The 6,147-nt window shown below is 42.5% G+C and overlaps 1 pseudogene; it reads right to left on the bottom strand.

The window, feature by feature from the left end:
- Positions 1-2,481: 2,481 nt before the first annotated feature.
- LOC107401276 (large ribosomal subunit protein eL27-like) lies at positions 2,482-3,382 on the bottom strand (annotated as a pseudogene).
- Between the last annotated feature and the right edge of the window lie 2,765 nt (positions 3,383-6,147).

The following is a 6,147-nucleotide window of genomic DNA, read 5'->3' as shown; positions in this document are numbered from 1 at the left end:
AAAAGGTATTGAATTGTATCCAGCCGGCCCAAAATTCATACACTGCTGAAGTCCTGACCCCCAATCTGAGTACACCATATTGGAGATAAGGTCTTCGGGGAAGTAACTAAGCTTGAATGAGGTCCTAAAGTATGGCCCTAACCTGATGATGTTCTGGTAAGAGGAAGCATTCTCTAAAAATATTCTCTCTCCCTCCCTCTCCTCTCCATATATACAGAGAGGAGAGGCTACATGAGGGCATAGCAAGAAGGTAGACATCTACAAGTCAAGAAAAACCAAATTCTAACGCAGGCGTCCTGCGAACCTGAGTTCACCGGGCTCACAGGATTGGACATCTTAGATTGGTCACCAGCAAGCCTGAACCTGCAGCGTTGGGCTCTTTCCCGCCTTAACTGTAAGGGCTGCTTCTGAAATATTGGTCTCTTCTTTTTCCCACTGCAAAAAATAGGAATATCTTTTCTTTTTCTGTTTTTCAGTTTTCCAAGACAGGGATTCACTGTGCAGTCCTAGCTGTCCTGGAACTCACTCTGTAGACCAGGCTGGCCTTGCACTCACAGAGATCCACCTACCTGTGCCTCCTGAGTGCTAGGATTAAAGGTGGACACTCAGCAGATTTTAAACTTTTTATTACATATACATGCATAGGTGTAGAGGGTACATGCTCCACAGTGCATGTGTGGAGGTCAGAGAACAACTTACGGTGTCTCTTCTGTCTTTCCACTATTTGGGTCCCAGTAATCAAATTCAAGTCATGAGGCTTGGTGGCAGTTTAACCTACTGGGCCACCTGCCAGCCCTCAAAAGAGCTGTGTAATATGCTCCCTGTGAAGAACAGACGTAATTCAAGAGTACATGAACTAAACAGAGATAACCTTCTCTTTCCTATCCTCCTTTACTTTATTTTTTTTTCATTTTTATTTATATGTATATGTAGTTGGAGTTTTCCTGGTCCCACCCGGCTCGCAGCCGCTCTGACCCAAATAAACATGCAGACACTTATATTAATTAAAACTGTTCAGCCATTAGCTCAGGCCTACCATTGACTAGCTCTTACACTTAAACTCAGCCCATTTTTGTTCATCTATATGTCGCTACATGTTCTGTGACTTTACCTGTTGCCTTTGCATGCTGCTCCCTGGATGGCAGGCTGTGATTGTCTCCTGACTCAGCCTTCCTGTTCTCAGAATTCTCCTCTCTCTTTGTCTGCCTATACTTCCTGCCTGGCTACTGGCCAACCAGCACTTTATTTATTAGCCAATCAGAACAACACATTCATAGGATACAGATATCCACAACATGTGTATATGTGTGGCTGCTTGACTCTATGTCTACCTAACAGGTACAGCTTTGGTGGAGGCCAGGAGGAGGCGTCGTATCCACTGGAACTGCAGTCACTACACCTGGTATAGGTACTGGGTACCAAACCCAAGGTTCTGTGTAAGAGCAGTAGGCACTATTGACTACTGAGCCATCTCTATAGTACCCCCTTTTTAATATTCTTACCTATTAATCGTATAGCCTATCCTCAATGTGAAATATGATTTTTCACTCAATACTATATAGTGAATATCTTTCAATGTCAAACTGTGAGTTAAGTATCTGAAAAGTGTAGAAACCTAGAGTAACTTTTTTTTTTAGTTTTCTATTGAAGCAAAATATATATAATAGCTTACTATTTAGCCTTTTTTCAAGTGGATATTTAATGAAGTATGTTTACAAAGTTGTACAACCATTGCCACTAAGATAAATTTAGTTTTAAGTGAAATGTAAATTACATTTGTAAATAATATGTTCAGTATGTTTTTCTTTCACTCCAGAAGCTTTTCCTGTGAAGTTCCTCTACATTTACAGTCCAAATGTTAACCTGAACAAGCAAACAAACAAATATACATGGTACATGTCCACCAACATACAACCTTGATCATGAAAATCAGTGCATATCCCCAGAGAAACCATTTTTCAAATGTACAGTTTTGATCTTTTCCCTTTTTTTGTGGGTGGAACTAACCTAACAGTATACATTACCAAATTCTCTTCAGATACCGAGTGGCATCAGGGGACCAGCTCTCCCAGCTAGGCATCTTGTCACTGTTATCTACGGTGTACTGTTTCACTGTGCTGTGATGAGGTTAGGTTAAGTTTACCAAGTGCATTTTTGATTTATGACATTTTCAACTTCTATTGAGTTTCTCAGGATCGAACCCCATCTTAATATTCAAGGAACTCCTGCGAAGTTTGTTAGCCTTGTGAACCCCGAAGTGTTGGAAGCAGGTGGGAAGTGCAGAGAAACAAACAGGCTCTCTAGTCTCGGCTTAAACACTTGTGACTATGGGATTTGAGGTAAGTACTTAATCTCTCTGAGTTCCACTTTGTTAGAATCTTCTGTTTTCCTACATCTTACCCATCCGTGGAAAAGTTGACCCCTTTCTTTGCCCTAGCAAAGACGGAGTTTTACAGGGGGTCAAACAGAAATTTGCCTGCTTGGTATTATTTGAAGGATGCTGTCACGTGACTTTTCTTGGGTAGATGTAAACAAACAGCTAAGCAGATCAGACAGGGAGGGCATTGATGACAGACCCAAGAAACGATTTCCCCAAGTGTAACTTGGTGAACCAACAATTTGCTGAGGTTTCTTTTTTTCCTTTTCTTTTTAAAAATTTGTTAACAATGGAAACAAAAACATACCTAAAAACAAAGCTTCTGGAAAAACCATTTGTTCTTCCCTGTCTTGTGTTGTTCCTCAGACTTGACCTTGGCGCCCCTCCTGGCCTTGCTGTTTCAGAGCTGAGTCTCTAAAGGACAACAGTTTTGTCCAAGGGGATGTCCACAGAGTACCCTGCGGACATGAGGTGATTACAGTTACACACTTTCACTGCGGACATGATCTTTGATCTCATGGTGAGTTTCTTCTTGTCACTTTTCTGGGATAGAGGTCAATTCCAGACATCAGATCATGGCCATAAGGGAGGTCTGAGGACCCACTGTTAGAATTCTGCCCTTACTCCAGTTGCATGACCGCACATGCGCAGTTCAGGAGTTAAGCAAAGGGTCTTTTGAATTACGTCATCAGCACCTTAAAGAGCCGGGACTCAGACCCCACCCTCTCTCTGTGTTCTGCTCTGTCTCTTCCCTCTCACAGCACCTGCTCCTTTCCCAGGCCTGGCTCTCTTGTACCCACCCCCCCAACCCCTCTTCCTCCCAATAAAGTTCTCTGCTACTAGGCAGCTGTGGCTCATGACCTTTCTGCCGGTAACCAGTTGCGCCACCAGCGCCGTTTATCATTCATTTCACCCATCATCAATGTTCTTCACAATGACGGATTTGCACCTGGAGCATCCAGCCAGGAACAGCATCTCTTTTCCAGGTTTTATGAACTTTCCCATTTCTACGGCAAGGAGCTGGTGCGCAGCAGCTTGCTGAAGTTTCCTACAGAAGCATGAGTTAGGGGATCCTCACTAGAGCATGGGAGAAATGTGGATCAGGGGGAATCGTGTAGCTGCATTGGTGATCACTGGAGAGCTACATCTCTGGCGTTTCTGAGACAACTTGCTTTAGCATCATAAAAGAGTCTCCTTCCCCCAACAGCTGTCTACTGTTTATAGGATCTTGGGAAGGGGTGGGTATCTTGTGAGTCTTGTAATTTTCGTGGGATTCCTAAGTCTTACGACGCTTCCTCTCCTTCCCGGAAGGGATGTTTAAATTTGGAGAAAATAACCACATGACACTCCACCCTTTCCTGAAGCTCTCACATTCTTTCTGCCTCCTCTTTGATGTTCCTCCTTGAGCTTTGGAGGGGGTGATACAAGCATCTGATTATTTGCCTCTGCCTATGTCTGAAAATCGGATCACTGTACCTCAGCAACAGTCACTTATTGTAAGCAGTTGGCCAGTTGTATGCCTCCACAGTTATCTCTCATTTCCAAAAAAGGTTTCCTTCCTAACCAAGACTGACAGCAGCAGTAATCTATGAGTGTAAATACAAATTAGAAAGCAGTTGGACCGGCACATCACAACTGTTTAACACAAAAATAGCAGTAGCCTCTTTCCTGGAGCCTATGGCCTCCCTAGCCACAAGTTTTTGCCCTCACATACAGTATCAAGCTTCCTCCTTTGGAGGGGCCTCAAGTCAAATCAGAAAGCACTTGGTTGAGGTTACCATACTCAAGCCACTAATGAATCAGTGGGCTTATCTTGCTTGCAATGGTGGTAGTTGTGCTGGTCATCTTTAGTTCAACTTAACACAGGAAGAGAGACTCTCAATTGAGAAAATGCCTCCATAAGATCTCCCTATACACAAATCTGTAGGGCATTTTCTTAATTAGTGATTGCCTTGGGTAGACACAGTCCATTTCTGCTGGTGCCACCCTGGGACAGGTGGTGCTCGGGCATGTAAGAAAGCAGGCTGAGCAAACCAGGAGGAGTAACCCAGTAAGCAACACTCCTCCATGACCTCTGCATCAGCTCCTGCTTTGAGTTCCTGCTGGATGATAAACTACAAGTTGTAAGATGAAATAAATCCTTTCCTCCCACTTCTGATACTGGGATTTTTCATTCAATAACATTATGGCTTCCGGGAGTGCCTTCTTTTAAAAACTACTTTTGTCTAGGGGTGGTGAGATGGTTCAGCGTTTAAGAGTGCATCCTGATATTGCATACTTTTCATGCTAGGTCTGGAGAGGCTGAGACCAGTAGATATCCAGTTTAAGGGCAGCCTGGTCTGTATAGTTAGTTCCAGGCCAGCCAGGGCTATATGGTAAGACCCTGCTCCTCCTACAAAAAGATCTTAGGTGGGCACTGTGGGGCTCTTGCCTTTATTTGATTTTTTATTTTATGTGCATTGGTGTTTTGTTTGTGTGAGGGCATCAGGTCCCCTGGAACTAAAGTTACAGACATTTGTGAGCTGTCATGTGGGTGCTGGGAATTGAACCCAGGTCCTTTGGAAGAGCAGCTGGTGCTTTTAACTGCTGAGCTATGGTGATATTTTATTTGTGCATCCCAATAAAGCTTATCTGGGGATCAGAGGAAAAAGCCAACTACTATATTAAACATAGAGGTCAGGCAGGGGTAGCACACGACTTCAATCCCAGCATTCAGGAGGCAAAGATCCATCTGGATCTCTGTGAATTCAAGTCCACACTGGGAACAGAGCCAAGTGTGGTGGCACATGCCTTTAATCCCAGTACTAGTTAACCATAGTGTGGGAGACCAGCTCCCACATTTATTTACCCCAGGGACTCTTGAGGAATGAGGAATAAGAGACTAAGTTAGAAATAAGGAGAGAGAAAAGAGAGAGAAAACACAAGATAGACTCAGGTGGGACTGGATCCTTATCCACTGGCCCAGAACTTTATTCCAAAGGGCTATTTATAACAATGCCAAGGGGTGGAGCAAAAGACCTCCCCCTTGCTAGATATACCCAAGTGTAGACCCTTCCAAACACCTGACACTCAGGCCTGTGATCAAATCAACCTCTTATGCAGTCCTGGTGGGTATAACCACTAGGAAACCTAGATGGGCTCCAACAGGTCACTCTTCTTTATATTTTAAAAGAAAAAATTCCCCATTAAGAGCTAACAGCAATCTCCATACCTGTCACACTGCCCAATGAAGGAGTAGAGGATGACAATGTACTTTTGGGAATTGGTCTAAGATGACTACAGCAGTCTTAGGTGCATCAAGCCCTTTCTAAATAAAAAAAAACTCTTGATGCAACTGCATCAAACTTAAGACTGCATTAGCTTCATCATTAACAGGTTAACATAATTCTAACATAAATATTGCTATACATAATTACAATTCTCTAAACTTACATCCAAAATAAACTCTTAATAGAACCATTTGAATTTCTTGCTAACAAAATATTCCATAAATTTCTGATACATTCACATCAAGCTTAAATACTTTCTTAACTTCACCAAACCATGGTGCATCAATATCAATAGGTTAACATAATAACTCTAACATAAACTATACACAATTATAATTCCTACAAACCTACATTCAAAAGCAATATTCTGAATATAGCCATTAACACTTTCCTACACACCTACATTCAAAAGCAATTTCTTTTTTTAATATTTTTATTTTATAATTAATTTAATTTTACATATCAGCCACAGATTCCCCTGTCCTCCCCCTCCCACCCCCA

Source organism: Peromyscus maniculatus, chromosome 6, assembly GCF_049852395.1.
Source record: "Peromyscus maniculatus bairdii isolate BWxNUB_F1_BW_parent chromosome 6, HU_Pman_BW_mat_3.1, whole genome shotgun sequence".
In the NCBI taxonomy this organism is placed as follows: domain Eukaryota; kingdom Metazoa; phylum Chordata; class Mammalia; order Rodentia; family Cricetidae; genus Peromyscus; species Peromyscus maniculatus.
The sequence above is the reverse complement of the archived record's forward strand: the minus strand, read 5'-3'. Positions and strand labels throughout refer to the sequence as shown.